Genomic DNA, 18,914 nt, shown 5'->3' with positions numbered 1-18,914 from the left:
AAACGATTTATGGAATACCAAAGATCCATAAATCTTTGACCCAGCTACCCTTGAGACCTATAGTCTCAGGGAGACACTGGGTAACAGAACCTGTTTCTATATACTTGGAGGAGTGTTTAAGTAAGTTGCTAACACAGAATTAGAGTTATATAATGGATGCAAAAGATTTCTTGATTAAGTTGAGAGAATGGAATATGGTGAATAAGTGTAATGACTTTGTAACACTAGATATCAATTCATTAGTCACCGTAATTCCAAATGAATATGGCATAGAAGTAGTTCGGAGCTATCTAAATGAGGAAACAGCTAAGCCAGCTAGTGAAATAGAAACTATTTGTCTCTTATTTTGTGTTAACTAAAATGTATTTTTATTTAATGAGCAACCATATATACAGCTACCTGGAGTAGCCTGGGTACTCCCATGGCAAACACCTATGCAAATTTGGTTATGCACCAGTGGGGAAAAAACAGTTATATTTAATATGGAGCAAGCTATGAATAGTAGGGTTCTGTTTTATCAAAGATTTGTTGATGACTGCTTCCTAATATGGAATGGTACTGAGCAAATGCTGTATGAATATGTAGAATATTTAGAGAGTACTACTGTATTTTTTAGTGTCAAAAAGGAATGTTCAGCTAAAAGAAAATCTGTTTTAGATGTATTACTTGAAAAGGCGGGAAATGCAATTGTAACAAGTGCTTATAGAAAGGAAGTACAAGTTAACCGGTATGTGCATAAAGGGAGTATGCACCCCCCAATATTTTTAAAGGAATAGTGAAAACACAGCTTGTTAGAACTAGTAGGTTAAACACTAGTGACCGCATGTAAATTGCAGATGACTGAAATGAAAAATGAATTTAGAGAGAGAGGATATGCAGAATTCATGGTTGATGAGCTAGTAAATGAAGTTTATAACAACAGAACAAGATTAACAAAACCCATTTTAATAGTGACTATACCTGTAATATATTGAATAGAGAAGAAGGAAATAAAGTTAAATATCTAACTACTTACAATATTAAGACTAGCGAAGTAATGAAAATTATTGAGAATAATTGGAACATCCTGATGGCCATGCCAGAATTATGTCAGATGCTTCATAATAGGCCAAACTTTACATACAAGAACTTAAAGAACTTAAAAATGAAACTATCCTATAAAGATTTTGAGCATCAAGGGAAAGTAAAAAAAAATACATGTAATAGGTACGCACCCATGTTTGCACTGCAGCTGCTGTACCAATATTTTTATGAAGGACAATAATACTAATTGTCCATCCAGTTTCAAATAAAAAATATTTTTTTCAAATGCACAGCAACATCCAGTACTACATATGTAATATATCTTGCAACCTGCTTAAAATGTCCTTCATTTTATGTTGGGAAAAGCAGAAGGAAACTAAAGGAAAGAATAACAGAATGTAATTCAGAGATACGTAGACAAATACAGCAAAATGCTTTAAGTAAGCACATTCTGGAGAAAGGCATTGAGCATACTTTTAAATTTAGGGTGATGGAAAACAGTGTATAAGCAAGTAAGAGGGGGTGATGCTAATAACTTATTGGAGAATAAAGAATATGCATGGATTTTAAGACTGCAAGCAGATGTACAGCCAGGGTTGAATAACATGGTTAACATTAAGCCAGTTCTGGCAACCAAACAAATGCAATTGCATTAGGTTTTTAAATGTATGTGTATGTTTGTATATTTTTATATATATAAGCATTCTGAAGATATAGGATATATAATGTTTTGTAATAAATATTTTATTAGTTTGCTAGGTGTATTAAGTATATGGTCTTAGTATGCATTTTTAAATTAAGTTGAGTGTGTGTTTTGAGCACCTTTTAGGGAAGTTTTTTAAGGAAATGTTATACCTTTAAGTTAAAATAGTTAATTGAATTTTTGCAGAGATGATGTGATTAGATGGCCATGCTCACATGATGTTAATCTAGTTTTATAAAAACTGAACGAATGTTATAGATTGTATTATGCACTGAAGAAGGATTTATATCCGAAAGCTTTGCTGTAATACAGTATTGGCGTTGGAATTTTTTCCTGTTGTTCAGCTTTTATTTTCTAACTTTAGGTTTATCACTGCATCAGCCATTGGTCAGAAGCATCTGGTTTGACACCAGTACCATCAGGACGATTGCTGATGTTGCTGAGGTCAACTTTTCAGTGTTCTCAGTTGACCAACTCAACATTGGGCCCAGGACTGCTGAGTACCTCAGTCCCATTGTCTAGTGGGGAGATGGTCTGTCAGAACTGGGGCCAGTACCTTTGCTGTTATCATTGGTCCATGTTGGTTTCAGCCTTGGACAGCTGGGGCCAGTTGCATTAGCCCTCAGTATAACATCAGCACTTGTCTCAATGCCAGTAATTATCATCCTTTGCATTTGCTGCCTCAGAGTCTAGAGCTGCAGTGATCTTTTTAAAACACATTTATTAAATTGACACTTTAGACATAGGCAGACATGCATAAATAAAGACTTATTAACAGTTTTCATTTTCATGCATTATACATATGCTTTCTTTATTTCTTTTTAATAGTTATTTACTCCGACACTACATAAATTGCTCAGTTCTTGATGTCTGTTAAACTTCACTCCTCCTCCTGAATATTTTTCTTAGTTTAATGTTCCTATAGTTTCCATTTATTTCTATGTAATTTGCGCCTTCCCTTTTCTAAAGACCCTGCCTCCAGTTCTTGTATCTTCTTTACAATATTCTGCACTTCAGTTACATTTAGTTTAGATTTTGAGTTTAATTTTCTTGTAATTGCTTTTTGTTGGTGGCCAAGACCATTAAACTTGATAAAACTTTATTACATGTAGGCAATTCAGATCATGTATTCCAGCTCAAAAGAATTGTTTCCTTAGACATTTTTCTCCCAGCATTTCTGACAGAGCACTTTGTAGGACATTTTTTAAATCTGGCAACTGTTTACTCTCCCAGAAAATGTGTTCCCATGTACCAGTTTTAAGTAACTACTATTTGAACATCTGTCCAAGAACTGGCATTGCTCCTGCGCCAAACCTGACTGGCAAACTATCTGTAACTCTCTCAACACACTGTCCACTCCTTACCTCATTTTCTCCCTCTCCTCAGAGTTTACTACTACTCCAAAAAAAAAAAAAAAAAAAATATATATATATATATATATATATATAAAGGAAATCTCATTTGTTCATAACTATTATTTAATATTTACACAGTACTAATTTTATTTTTCTCGCAGTGACCTTCACTGAAATGCTTGTTTTTCTTTTTGAACTTGTATCTACTAGAAAGCTGTATTGAATACTACTTTGTATAGACCAGTGGTTCCCAACCTTTTTTGACTTGCGTACCCCTTGGCAATCCATTTCCCTGAAATTGTACTCCTCATATTGTTGACATTTGTAATAGTTGCTTTTATGTCCAATGTATGTGTTGTAAATGTAACTAATAAAATTTAATAATAAAAACAATCTTTAATAGTAAAGTGAACAAACAGTGCATATATATATATATATATATCAGCAATACATATAAATAAGTTATAAAGTTATCATACAACTAAACATTTCAAACTTAATAAAATTTCAAACTAAACAAACAATTATTAAGCAACTTTATCTTGCACATATTTAGTGTGAGCCTTGTGCTTGTTTTGAGGCACATAGTTTTTTGAAATTGGGTTCAACTGATGAAAGGTGTAATCCTAAATATGGAACTGCATTCAGCTTATTACGATATTTGTTTTTAATTAAGACATAAGAAGAGAAAGCTCTCTCTGCTATTTCAGTACTTGTAAATGGCAAAAGAAACAAAAGGGCCTTGTCAGAAAGCTGTTCGTATTCTCTGCTGATGTTTGCCCAAAAGTTAATAAGAAAGTATCCTTTGAATTCAGCATTTAAAGTACTATCAGTTGAAAGTTCAATCAACTTCTCTTTCTCCTTGACTGATAATTTAGCTGCCTGGACATATTGTTCTTCAAAAGGATTTGAAATCCAATAGATTTCTTCTTCAAGTTTGGAGAAGTACTTCTGGAAGTCCGATTTTAGCCCATTCAAGTGTTCATTTATTTTCTTCCTTATTTCCCAGGATAGAATAAGCTTGTTTTCAGATAAGAAATTATGCAGAGTTTCAAATACCTCAGACTGGCCATTTTCAAGACATGACCTCCAAAAATCTATTTTTTAATCATCGATTCAATTTTGTCTGAGACATTGAAGATCGTTATTGAGCTATTCTGAAGTGTCAAATTTAATTTGTTTATAATCTGGAAAATATCTGATAAATATGCAAGTGCCTGAAGCCAATTACAGTCGTGTAACTTGGAAGCAAGGAAGAAAGGATGGTCTTCAAAAAGCACCTGGACTTCATGTCTAAGTTCAAACAGCCGGGTAAATACTTTACCACGAGAAAGCCACCTTACTTCTGTATGAAGGAGCAGAGTAGAATGAGGACTCATCATCTCCTCACACAGAGCTTTGAAAATTCTTGAGTTTGTGGACTTCGACTTTATAAAATTCACCACTTTCACAGCTTTATCCAAAACAAGTTTAAATTCACCAGGGAGGTTCTTGCATGCTAAACTTTGTCTGTGGATGCAACAGTGGCTCCAACTTATATTGGGAGCTACCTTCATGACAAGACCACGAAGACCAGAGTAAATCCCTCACATAGACTTGGCACCATCGGTACATAATCCACAACAATTAGACCAATTAATCTCCTTTTCTTTGAAATTACAATCAATAACATTAAATATATCCTCACCCCTTGTGCATTATGACAGAGGATGACAAAGCAAAAGGTTCTCTTCAACTTCATTATCTTTCAAATACCTTGCAATAACAAGCAAAATAGCACAATAGGCAACATCTGTGCTTTCATCAACTTGAATAGCGAAAATGTTACTGCTTTTAATTCTACCTATTACTGCCATCTCAACATCATCAGACATATCTTTAATTCTTCGAGATATTGTATTGTTTGAAAGAGGGATGGTGGTCATTTTCCGCACATGTTCTTCTCCAAGCATACATCGAACAGCATCTGTTATACAGGGAGATATTAGATTCTCGGCTATGGTATGACTTTTACCACATTTTGCGATACGGTAACTAATATGGTAACTAGGTTCAACTGCGTTTTCGTAATCTTTGTTACCTGATAGGATGTATGATGTCAGATTCAATCTTTTGTTATTTTCCGCTAACCGTTTGAAAAAACTGTATTCCTTATTTTTATAGTTAGCATGTTTCGTTTCTAAATGGTGTAAAAGTAGGGAAGGTTTCATGGTACCATTTGACAGCACTTCTCCACACACCACGCATTGGGGCTTAGGACAGTCTTCATTTCCCACATACGAAAATCCATATTTCATGTATCCATCACAGTACTTTCTCTTTTTCCCTCTTTGAGAAACTAAGGACTGTGCCTGGTTAGTGTTTTTAACCAAAATGTTGGACATGCCTTGAGAAGTACTCTGATCACATTCTATGCTCATATCATGCATCAGCTCTTTTGTGCCTGGTTTCAGCCACTTATCCATCACAATATCTAGTAATAAGACAATTACGAAATTAATTTTAATATTAAATTTAAATAATGATAAAAAGAACTGTAACTGTTAAGATAAGAACAAATCTAGGTTTCTCAGCTATTCATGTCAAAAATGTAAGTAGTACTACATGAAAGCAAAGCCATTACATTCTGCCATTACTTGGCTGTATCCCCACTTCTCCCAATTCGCCATAAACACTGTTCAAAACTGTCAGTGTGCACACTTTTTTCTAATGATTACAGATATTTGGATTTAATTTAAAACTTTTATTTCAAATATACTTAATATAGCACAAACACTGATAATTTGCTAAAGTAAACAAAGCAATACAGTGTTGCAATGAAAACAGACTTAGCATTAAAACTTCTCTGCCTCTGAAACTCATATTCACTGAATCAGTATTGAAATCCACATTCAAAGAAAATGCATCTGGCCAGTGGTGGATTAAGATTAAAGGCAGTTTTCAAATCAGTCAGTATGACAATCTTAGAGGCTGCTGCTAACAAACAACTTAATATATCAGAGTACATGTTCACCCAAAAGTCATACAACATTCCACTACATTCTCTTGCCAAACAAAAGTCATTAAAATAATGTAATTATTAACATATATCTCATTTAATTTCTAATCTAACCTAAGCATCACGTGTAGCTCAGCAAGTACTACAATTCAAGTCTGGAAAGGACCAATTGATCTCCACACACCAAGTGCAAAGCAGAATCCAACAGATCGACAATAATAATAAAAAGGAGGTTAGCTAGAAAGCATTACTTCTTAGCACCTATCAAATCTTCCTTAGCCCTCTTTTCACTTGCAAGGGAAAGACCAGACATCAAACAAAGGGTAATTCCCAGCAAATTATTAGGCCATATGCTTTTTTTTTTAACCTGCTATCACAAAAAAAGCAAAAGAACTGTCTCGCAATAAATACTGACCAAATCCAGGTTCACACGTTATAATAAACTAGTTGCCTTCCAAGAACTTAATTCACTTGGTCTACAAACATGTATCAGCTTCCAAGGGTTAGTTTCCTTTCCCGCAACATCACTTGCATAATCTTCAAGTACTACTACTACCAGTGTTTCTCCTAGCTAAGTTCTTACTTTTTACAGGCATAGCTTTCAACTTTCCATCTCCAAAATGAGGAACATCAGCCCTCATAATGTGGAACAAATGGGCAAAATGTGGAACACGTAATAATGCCTTACTAACAACTTCATCTGGAAGCTCACAGTTAAATGTGCTATTCAGCTATTGTACTTATAAAAAGTTTTAAGGCTGTGTAGATATACAAAAGAGATGAGGGAGTAACAAATGCCATAAGACAAAGGACCAGACTCATAATGGGTCTGCAATAGGGAGTCAAGGGGTTTCAGAAAAATAGGCCAATACTCATGCATCACAGTCATGGCTGAAGAGCTGAAACACACTGCTTGTGATAATATAAATCTGAAGCTGCTTGCTTGTAATATATATATATATATATATATATATATATCTATAATAAGAATAAGGAACATGCAAAATTTCATTCAGAGAACACCACTACTGTACTCTTATTTAAGAAAGTAATTTCAGTCAACCTTCCCAGTGCCGACACTACAATCTCGGGCTTTGAACACTAGACAAGCTAAGGTTAAGCTAAGAAAAAAAAAAAAACCTACCATTCAAAAACAGCTCTACTTGTCAAATATAAATTAAATTTATTAAACATAGTACTCCAAGCTGGAAGCAAAGGCACTAAGCTAGTTGACAGAACAACTGGTTCGGCACTTTATGATTGACGTTATTCAAATGCATTATAAAGGGCTTCCTGATATGAGGTACATTGTATCATCCTCAAGACTGTTCATGCCAAAGTGAATTTTCTGAATATTAATTACAATTATTCACCTTATACAAAGAGGTCATGGTTGCTTATTTTTCTTTCCTAAGTGTTTTTGCAATGCACCTCCACAACACAAATGATGTCCCAATTTTTTTTAATTGTACAATTCCTAATATGGGTATTAACAGCCTTTCTGTAATATTATACTCTGATGTGTGCATGAAGAAATTTAGTGCAGCTCCCCATGTGGCCATTACTGTAGCTACATAGCACTTTACACATACAGCACAAAGCAAATTGCACCTCTATTATAAAAACATTTTAGTCTTCAGACTCTGATTCAGAAATATGGCATGCAATTAATGCTGAAATAAAATAGAATGCCATTGATATTTTGCAATATTAAAAGCTATCCCTGCACTAAAGATGCATCAAATGTCTCTTACAGAATCATATGCACGCATAAATTATAACAAGGAAACTGCACACACCTAGTGTCTTCTGTAACACAATTCACTGGATGGTAAGTTATTAGCTTGTTGTTACTACTGTCATTCTGACGCGAGTACTGAAATATGAATTGGAGATGACGACTTGAAACATGTCTTTTAACTGTTGGCATGTTTTAAAGCCAAGCAAATACTGTGAAAGGAAATTCTCATTGGTTGCCCTGGGTACAGAGTTTAGGGACTGCAGTTACTTAAATAATGTTGCAATATCTTGTTAAATGGGCACAGCCTTTGACATATTATTGAAGTTTTACTACATAAATAATTAGTTTGCTGTTTTCTAAACTGCATTAAATTCTAAAAAGTAATTGCTTTACTGAGTGATTTCTTTATGTATATTTTGTCTAAATATGATGATTGTTAGGCCGATAAATACAGATATTGTTAGAAGAAAAAGTCCAGAGAGTATCCAGGTGATTAGTTTTACCTTACTTTATTTCATGACTGGTGAGGGTTTTTTTTCCTTCTAATTGTATTGCACTCACAATGAGCACAGCGTTTACTGAATAATTTGCTCTGTAATACCAATGCTTTACTTATCCTACTATTCATGATTAGAGTTATAGGGCTTTTAGTAAATTGCTCACTGTCTCAGACCCTGTAACATGAAAGATATTTCTTGTCACTTGTAGTCTTTCTCTGGTACAGTCAGAACTGTTGAGCTTGCAATTATATTTCTTTCTTTCTGACATGCAGGGATATTATACACTTATACAGAGATGCTATATCGTTGTTCTTACCTTTCCTTTTCTGTGTTCGTGATCCCAAAGTTCCTGCACACACTACTACACAGAACTACAGCACTGACACACAACCTTCTTCCCTAGCCTAGGTAACAGTTACAGTAGAATAGATAAAATACAGATAATGGGAATACGTTGGCGCCTTCACATTTATAGGACAGACTTCCTGTGCGTGGGAATTAAGTCCTAGGATTGTGAAAGTGCCTAAGGCAGGATTTTTTTTTTAATTAAATGAACTTTCCGCCATTGCAAATTTTTTCCCGCGTACCCCTAACCAACCAAGCACGTACCCCTGGGGGTACGCATACCCCAGGTTGGGAATAGCTGGTATAGACTAACTAAATTATGTGTATTCTCCATCTTACTGTATACTACTATACTATCTAATTATTGTATATTGCTTATATTTCTGTGGAGCTTTTCTCCCTGGGCCTCCTCTGAAAATGGGCTTCTGGCCCAGTCGGACTTTCCAGGTAAACAAATGTAAATAAATAAATAAAATTACCTCTCTCCTCCATATCACACCTCTAGCATTTGCTTTGTACCTAAAGAAAATGTCTCTGAAGTCTGCTTGAAGTATAAAAATACCCTTTCTCTTTGCCTGCACTCTGATATCAGTCCCTCGTAGTGAGGGGCAGTCTCTGAGCTGCAGTTCAAACTTCTGCTTGACCTCATATGGCTGTGTTACCTTTCCCCCTCTAGTTATTTGCTCCCACTACCTTGGTTCTTTTGCCCGGAAACTGCAGCCCCCTCATGACTGTCTTGTATCCTCCTACTTGCATTCTTCCCTTTTGGCAAAATTTCCTTTTCTCATACCTGTATTAGCATAGATCTTAGAATACTTTGTGAATATAACACACTGTTATTCCTTGATCTACATCTAAAATCTTACTTTCTCCTTATTTCTCAAACTTCTCCTGTTTCATCATCATCCCTTTTCAATTTGTTTTATAGTCACCTGCTTGTGCTATGCCTATGAGTCTTAACTGTGTAGCTGTAAAGTAACCATTCAAATCAGATGATACTAAACTCCCACTTAATTCTTGCCTTCCTCCCCTTCCAAATACTATAATTCAAGTCCTTATTAATTATTGTCCACAACTTGTCCTCTGGTTGATAAAATTGCATCTGACCTATTGGTAAAACTAGAGACTAAAAACATTTTTCACTGCTTTTATTTTACTGTATCACTGTCCATAATTAAGAGCTTTGTGTTTCTCAGTTTTTGTATCATCTTTTGTTTAATCACTTTCCAGATATCCTTAGCTGCCATAACAGAATATTTTTTTTATCCATAGACCTAAATGCCACATCTTATTGTGTCCCCATAAATATGAGTATTGCTGAACTAATTAATTTATTTACCACTAAAGCTTTTGCTTTATCTTCGTTAATGTTATATCCCAGAAAGACTTGAAACTGACTTAAAATGTTCTTCTACACTGAAATGTCCTTTTCTGGATTTATCAAGTACAAAATAATATCATCTGCAAATGACGCTTTTCTTTTACAATACCAGTTATATTCTTGAATTTGAGAATCCATTTATTTTTTTTTTTAATGTGGCTCTAAAGGTGGCCTAATGGTTAAGGTGTTTGCCTTTCAAACACAAGATGCATGGTTTGAGTCTCATAAGGGATAATTGGCTAGGCTTAAAATGGCTTGCAAAGGCAGCTAGCCTAGTACTAATCTATGAATCTAAATATAAAGCAAATAAAGGGGAAAGAAGATACCTCTTCCTGGTTCTTCTGTTCAAATACAGCTTATCCGAGAGGAGCACGCACAGAGACACACCTTATCTAATTCATACCTCTAACCCTTCATATATTCTCTTATGTAATCCCTGTTTTTCTGTCAAGGAATACAAGTGCTTCCATTGCCCTTCTTATAACATCATAGCTGAATCCATTGAATGCTTTATCTACATCAAGGCCCACCAACAGTAGTATTTTTTTCTTGCTTTCTCCTTCCCTCTGGATCATCTTTGTTTAAATGTCAAATGTTTGTCTTCCCTCCAAAAGCACATTAATCCATGTCTGTCATTTTGTTAGCACCTTTGCCGTTCTCTTAACTAGTACAGTAGACTCCCTCTTATCCAGCCATCAAATGTCTGCCATAGTCCTAGCAGAAGACAACAGAAAACAATGCTTCCACCTCCTCTGGGCTAAATAATGACAGATATTTGAGTTTTAGACTTAATATTCATTAGAAAAATGCATACTAACACATCCTGTTATTCTAACTGATTTATAACCTATAAATGTTGTTTTTTGTGCTTTTTCTGATTAACCAGCCATTCGTTTATGGAGCCTAAGGTCTGGTCCCAGCAAGACTGGATAAGAGGGAGTCTACTGTATAGACATAAACAGTTTATCATGATTTAAAATTGAAATAGATCTACATGAAGCCTGGTCTGAAGGATCTGTACCCTCTCCGGGTAAGGGTCTATATTAAAACATTGAACTCTTAAAACAGTGAATGATGTTTCATCAGCCCTATTTCAGCTAAAGCTGAAAATGTCGACACCTCAGAACAAAACAAAAAAAAAAAAACAGTACCAAACGCACACACGTACCTTAACCCCAATTCTACCCCCCCCAAAAGTAAACAGCTGAAAACACATACACACGTAACTCAACCATACATCTAATGCAAAAAAAAAAAAGGAAACATTTTAAAACATATGCGCGTACCTTAACCTGCACCCTAATCCTAAGGTCAGTAACTGTTGCACATTTATGCTCAGGAGCTATACAGGATAAGGGAATCTCTGACACCGCATTACAGTGCAGGACAAGGCGATGCAATGAAGCGGTCAAGTGACTTCTTTCCCAGGGAAAGAATTCGCTGAACACCTGCTTCACTGTTTTGTCTGTTCGCTCTTTAGGTGTCGATGAAAACGCATTCAACAAAATGCGTTTTTGTCGTTCTAATAGGAACCCTCTGGGTAATACAGCCATCACAGCTTTCTTCCAAGATGCTGTACTTTTCCTTCTTTTAAAATACTGTTAAAATCTTCTGTGTCGTTGTCACTTTTTTGACTCCTAACTTCCACATACAGTCTGTCTGTCTCTTCCTGAATACTTCCTTGTTGATTATACATCACTATTTTATCTCATTTTCCTATCTTAACTATTAATTGTTGAACCTCTTTTTCCTCTGACACTGACCTGATTAAGTCTTCCATTAATATTTTCATTTGTACCTTTTCTTGTGTTCCACATTCCTTTGCTGTATACAGATTTTCATAAAATTTCCACAATATCTCATACATCTTATAGGATCTCTGGTTGTTTTTCTTATTGTAGGCTCCCTAAGTTTTACTGCAACTCTTTCTACTTTTTGTTGCCTAAGTCATTGTGCTACATGCTTTTGTCTTCTGTAGTTAACAAAAAAAAGTTGCTTAACAGTAAGCTTTCTAAACTCCACACATTCTCTTATTTTCCTTTAGCATTCTGCAGTTGTTCATCATCTTGTTCTTTGAGATTCCCCTTATTCTGCATTACTTTAACCTTTGTCAGCCTTTCTAAACAATTCCTATTACTTCTTTCCCATCTCTGTTTTCCTTTTACCCTGTTTTTAAACTACATTTTCACTTTATAACACTTACTTAGCTATTCATTTTGAAGAAATTTCTATATCCCTGATAAGTGTTGCAAAATTTCTACTACTTATTAAGTTCCTCTTTTTAACAAGTAACCTCTTTTTAACAATTAAGCAGGAAAGTGCTAGTATCTCACTTCAGTTTCATTACTCTGCATCTTTATCTTAAGATTTTATTGGTACATGATCAGAAGTAGCTATTGGATATGTGACAAAGCTTTCATTTTAATACACATGCTCCGTACTGTGAAATATAATTTCTGTCTAACCTATCCTAGCTTGGGAAATAATATAAATAATATAATTGAAAACAATAATATCGTACATAGTAGAGGAATAAAAACTTTTGATATGTTTCTTTAATATGGTCATTATAATTAACTTATAGCTAGATTAATTATTGATTGGTTTTATAAACAATACATACATTTCTTCTAATAGTGATTGAAATATATATTTTATAGACATTTAAATATGCTGTCTTTTTGTAAATATCACTGACTTTTTCTGAGATATATTCTCTTAACATCTACCAGTATTACATTTATAATATGTGTCACAGGTAGAAAAAGACAGCACTATGAGTCTATTTTGGATATGAATTTATGAATAGATTATTAGTTTGAGTTATGTAGTCAAAATTAGTGCTTGTTTTATGTTGATGGAAGTCTTTGTTTGTCTTAGAAGCGTTACGCTTTATATGTTTAAGAAAGTTCTTGTATTAGGTTTGATGCTATTCTGATACTGTCTCTTTAAAATGATTTAATTAGTTTTGTCTAATTGATGATTAGATTGGTTAATTGTGAGTATTTTAATATATAAAGGATGAATTTTAACTAATTGATGTAACCTGATGAAGCGCGCCATGGTGGTTCGTGAAAGCGCTTGTTCTCATTTTTAAATTAAATTGTTTTATGCTCATCGTGGTGGTTCCTTGCAGTTTTTCTACAAATAATATAAATTCTGAGTTCGTACTTGTGAATTCATATCTTCCATACCAGATATTCTTATGTATTCTGTACACTCGTATACCTTCGTTTGTTACATTTCCCCTTATAGGTACCCCTGATACATCCTTACTATTCCAAATCATATTCCACTCCTCATACATAAGTAATAAACCTCTGCTGAAAGCTGATTATCTCTCCACAAAATTTCTTAAGCTCCAGCAGTTGAGCAGTTGTTTGTGGAATATAAATACATGCCTGCTTAATCCTCTCTTGACAGTAGCCCTTTACTACCACAAGTCCATCTTCCATTCAGCCATCCTCAACCCATTTTTCCCATTTTGTACATGGGGTTTGGGGTGTCACTTCAACAGTGACAGTCATCTTGAACCAAGATTTACACCGCCGGGTGGCTAGCCCTGCCACAGTAGTTCATCCCTACTACTCACTCGCGCACACAATCACATCTGTGGTCAATTTTGAGTGGCCAGTCCACCTTCTGCATGTCTTTTGAATGTGGAAGGAAACCAGAGAACCCGGTGGAAACCCTTGCAACTATGGATCCCATTTGTATTACCGAAATTACATTAGTCCGAAACTGACTTTGCCAAAACAAGTTCTCCCAAACTCCACTAGTCCGAAACGGCACTTTGCCAAAACACAAAACACCGACAAGACGGTCACAAAAACTGCAACACACTGTAAAACACATTCTCTAATTTTTCTCTTATTTTTGCAGGGGGGCAAGCCCCCCCCCCCCAGCAAATTATATATACCAACTCTGAGATCGCACTCCAGTGACGACAAGGGTATATTTGTCGATCCATACTGTAGTGTGATCTCCATTTAAAATATAGGAGTACTGTGCACTTTTTGTTTTACACGACTTAAATAGCTGTACACCTACCTGCATAACTGATATAGTGCACTAGAAAGCATGACATCAAACATTTCGTGGAAATGGCATTCAGCAAAGTGCCATTTCAGACTAGTGGAGTTTTGGAGTACTGGTCTTGGCAAAGTCCGTTTCAAACTAATGTAATTTTGGTGATACAAATGGGATCTGCGACCGCAGGGAGAACATGCAAACTCCACACAGAAGGCATCCCAGCCGAGAATCGAACTGGAGAACCTCTTGCTGTGCAGTGACAATGCTAACGCTCACTGCTTCTGACGTTATTGGATCCCCTCTAGCAATCTGCCTCCATCTTTTCTTTTGTCCCTAATCAATTCATTCTTCCATCCACAACCCCATTTCCCATTTTTGCACATGGGGTCGGGGTGCTAGTTCTACAGTAAAAGTCATATACAGTCACAGTTCGCATCGGGTGGTTATTCTGCTGAATTTTCATCCTTAAATCCTTTTTCTTGGCAAATTTGCATGCTTATTTCTGTCCAAATTTCTTGCTTAGCATTGCTATTTTACCCTAAGTTGTTTAATGTAATTCAGTACTCTCTCTACTTTTTGCTTGTACCTGTAATGTTATTTGCATCCCATGATAATATGGTCAGAATAACCATTATGATAAAAAAAAAAAAAAAAAAACTATTATTCCCACCTTCCCACCTATTGTGCATGCCATTTCTTTTGAATGTGCATTTCCAGCTGTTGGCTTACACGCACACATCAATGTTTAAAAGGCAGATATTTTATACAATTGCTTCTTATGTCCAGTTGAACCTACATGACATTTTTCAAAACATTTTGTTTCATTGAAAACACGCAAATAAAAACGAAATTAATTTACTGAACCCATCTCCTTTTAACTTAGAACAAACACAAAACGAAGTTTATTTTCAACAAATGAGGTTTACACCTACAGATAGGAACAATTGCTCCAAATCAGTAGTTGTACTGTCAGGCATTAACTTGTCTAAAATTAAGTTTATTTATGCTAAAATGCATGTTAAAGCCTGTGTTCCCATGTACACTGATTGCCGTCTGTGATTTAACAGCGTCTTTTATACTACTAGATGTGAATGTTGGCTGAAATCATTATCTTTTAGCCCTAGGAGAAAGTGCACTGGCTACCTTTAAGTAAATAAATTAAAATGTGCAATGTTCTATTAAATGCATTAAAATGGTAAAGATGCTGGGGAGGCTACTACTACTTATTTACTTCCCACAGTTTCAGACTTTATTTTTCAGTTAACTGCTTGCCATTGCATTTTTAAATGTTACATCTGTGTGAGTAAGGAGTACTCAGAGCTCGCAAGTTAAATTGCTTGCACCTCCGCAAGTAAAGGCAGTCAGCAATTAGAAGAAAAAAAAAAAACAGCTTACACTTTGGAAATGCATGAAAGAATCTCTATAAATTTTACTCGGAATGCAACATGCAGACTTCCCCTGGCCAACTTCCTGCACCTGCTGAGTTGTCTCCCACTAAGAGCATTTGCTTATAGAAAAGACAAGCCAATCACTTTGTAGATGCAGGAAATTTACCATTTTTCTTTCCTTTAATCATCTTAGCTTATTTTAAAACCTATTTGCTTAAAAATAACCATTGTCTCTAGCTTGAACTAAGGACATTAATGTATATATCCACCCCTTTAAAAACAAGGGAAATTATTATCTTAATTCTACATACAAATATGATCAATACACATTTACATCCTACCTAAGCAGACCATGATCACAACATTATATTAACTAACTTGCTTCTCTGTGGTCTTTATCTTGTCATATTGTAAAGCATGTACATCTAACAACTAAAAAAGTACTTGCTTTATTTAATATCTTTAACATATACAGTAGTCACTGTTACTCTCTCACCTCACATTTAAAATATTCCTGACTATATACTGTACAAAACTGCTTTACTATACAGCATGCAGTTTAGATCATGAACATTTTTATACAAATTTTAATAAGGACAAAAACTGTTTTACTTTTAGCTCTTCATTCCCTTTGGTCCTTCAAAACATTAATGACGTAAAGTGGGGTATAAGCTTTACAGTCTACCCATTGGTTAAACAGTTAACATAAGTCCAATCTTTTTTCAGCTATTTCTTTGAAAGGCACTTTTTGTATGTCTATTCCTGCATTTAACATGATTTTATTTTTTTAATATGTATTTATTCATTGTTGACTGAGCTAGTCCCACTAGGTCGGTGGCATCTTTTTGGGGAAGAACCAAGGTGATGTATTTTAAACTGCTGGGGGAAATTTGACCAGAGCATTGGGGATCTTCTAGTGGGTAAGTGAGTTTACTTGTCTCTTACATTCACATTGGTGACAATAAGCTATTGGTTTCATACAGCTGGATTCTCCCTTTTTTAATTCATCCCTATACCATGACGAGACGAGACGGGACCCTATTCTTAAGTCAAAGTATGATTAAAGTTCATGAAATTAGTATTGTTTCAATTTTTCATGTTTGCCAGAAGGGCTGTTTGCAGCACCCACAGTGTACCCAGTATTGACTCTTCCTGCAATTCATAGAGTTACATGTGTAGGTAACATATCTAAGTACAACTGTAAATTTTTTTTTTTAAGACCCATTGCTCCTGCTACTATTAGAAATGTCTGGGTATCCTTCTTCCACATTGCCCTTGTTTCTGCCTGCAAATCCTGGTATTTTATGACTTTGTATCTCTATGTATGTAAGACACTGTAGTTACTAGGTGTAACAATTTCAGTGATCAATGCTACTTTTGTCTTCTTTTCATGGACTACTATATATGGTTTTCTCTCATTTATTTTTTGAACTGTTGGTAATGGGTGATCCCATGTGATACAGACTTCCATCATTTTCTGTAATGCTTTGTGGCTCATGTTTCCAGTGTTTGCACAATCCCCATTGCAACAGTCTTGCTACATTATTATGCCTTTCAGTATACACTCCTTCTGCCATCAGTATATCACAAACAGCAACAAGATGCAAGACTGTTTCCAATTCTGTTTTACAAAACCTACATTTGTGTATTTCTCCTACATGTTCAATGGACTTTGTAAACCAACATGTACGTAGTCCACTATTTTTGGGTGCCAGTATCAACCTTTTGTCTTTTGGTTTAAATTCTCTTCTCCTTAACCATGCCTGCTTTCAATCCTGATCAGCATGAGGTTCTTCCAAGAGTTTTTTATACTTGCAAATATATTTATTGCATTTTCCACATTTCTTGACATCTCATGTGATCCTTAACCTTATATTCTTTCTTTTGTTTTTTTGGCATGTTCAGTTGCTGCCTCATAGGTAAGTACTAGGCTAGCTTCCCTTGTGGACCATTTTAAGCCTAGCCAATTTCCCATAGTGAGAATCAAACCCTGTACCTCTTGTCTGTCAGGTAAACATCTTAACCATTACAGCACATTCCAATAAATTTTATCTACTTTTGGTTTAATTTCCTTTCCTGCTTGACACCGATGTACTTCTGCTAAACTAAGCATGGAAGTCATCTTAGACTTATTCTCCTATTTTGAAACTTTCACTACATTTGAGTCTTGTGAGTTCAGGTATGTGTGCAGTCCTGTGATTACAGATCTGGACATGTAATCTATTTCGAGGAGGCCCATATCCCCTTCAGAATGGGGAATGTGTAGTCTTGGTATACACTGATTTTATAAATAATTTGGTAAGCCTTAAAAATCCTTGTTTTCCTATCCAACCGATCCAACATCTTTTGGGGTCAGTAGTCCAAAATTATAAGTTATGACAGGAAATGCAAATTGGTTTATAGCTTAGACTTTGTTCCTAGATGTCAGTGCTCTTTCCAGTTTTCCAGTATTAATTTTAGTATTCTGAAGTATTCCTTACTAAGTCTGGTTTGCATTTATTCATGTTTTATTATTGTTCCTTCATCAATTCCCAAATAGTTATACAATCCCTCTTGCTCAAGTTCTTTTATATCACATTCCTGTCCCAGGCTGATGTTTCCTTGGTACTGCAACTTTCCTGCTTTGAAGGTTGCTTTTGCACATTTATTAAGACCTAATGGCTTTCTTATATCATCTGAAAAAGCTTTGACCATGTGCAGTTGTGCTTTCATTTTCTCATCTGATGAACTATTCAGTTTTAAATCATCCACAAAAAAGAAGATAAGTCTTTACATGTTTTTTTTCCAGGAGCTAAATTGTATCCATGACCTATGTAGACAACTTAATGGGTTAAGGGCATTTATTGACCCATAAAGATGGAGAATTAGTCTTGCTGGAGGAATGAAGAAAGCACTTGTGAGGTCTGAAGATGAAAACAAAGTATCCTTGACTGCTGAAGTTTGGCTATCTGGGATGTTGTGTCGAGGTGGCACCCTATAAATTCTACTGCCTATGTTGGTGTCATATGGCTTTTTGTGAAATGTACAGTGATTCCTAAGTGCTAGGAGGACTGGGGAAAGAAGTCCATGAAATGGGCTAAGCTGATTTCTGGTGGGAGCGGTAAGGAACAAACCATTCAGACATGGGAATGCCCAGGACCTGTGCAGTCTTAGGTAAACTGTCACAACTGCCACGCATTTGGTGAACACCCTGAGTGCTGTGGTGAAATCAAACGGTGGTCCACTTAATTAGAACAGACAGGCTCCCAGCCAAAAGAGGAGGAGCCTTCTGGATTGTTTTGCTATCTTCACATGTTAGTAAACATCCTGAAGGTCTGTCAAACACATCCACTCGTCTTTCCTTAGAAGAGGTGAAGTGGACTCTACCATGACCATCCAGAACTTTGTCTCATGAATTGGTTATGTACTGAAGTCCGGAAGAGGCTTGAGGTCCTCTGTCTTTTTAGGT

At 35.5% G+C, this 18,914-nt stretch overlaps 1 protein-coding gene across 2 annotated transcripts in view; it reads left to right on the top strand.

The window, feature by feature from the left end:
- SMG6 (SMG6 nonsense mediated mRNA decay factor) overlaps positions 1-18,914 on the top strand; it is a 3,859,488-nt gene that overhangs the window by 1,725,363 nt on the left and 2,115,211 nt on the right. The window lies entirely within an intron of this gene.

Source organism: Protopterus annectens, chromosome 13.part0 (genome assembly GCF_019279795.1).
Source record: "Protopterus annectens isolate FY-2018-M chromosome 13.part0, PAN1.0, whole genome shotgun sequence".
In the NCBI taxonomy this organism is placed as follows: domain Eukaryota; kingdom Metazoa; phylum Chordata; order Ceratodontiformes; family Protopteridae; genus Protopterus; species Protopterus annectens.
Note: the sequence above shows the minus strand (reverse complement) of the source record. Positions and strands in the feature narration are given on the sequence as shown.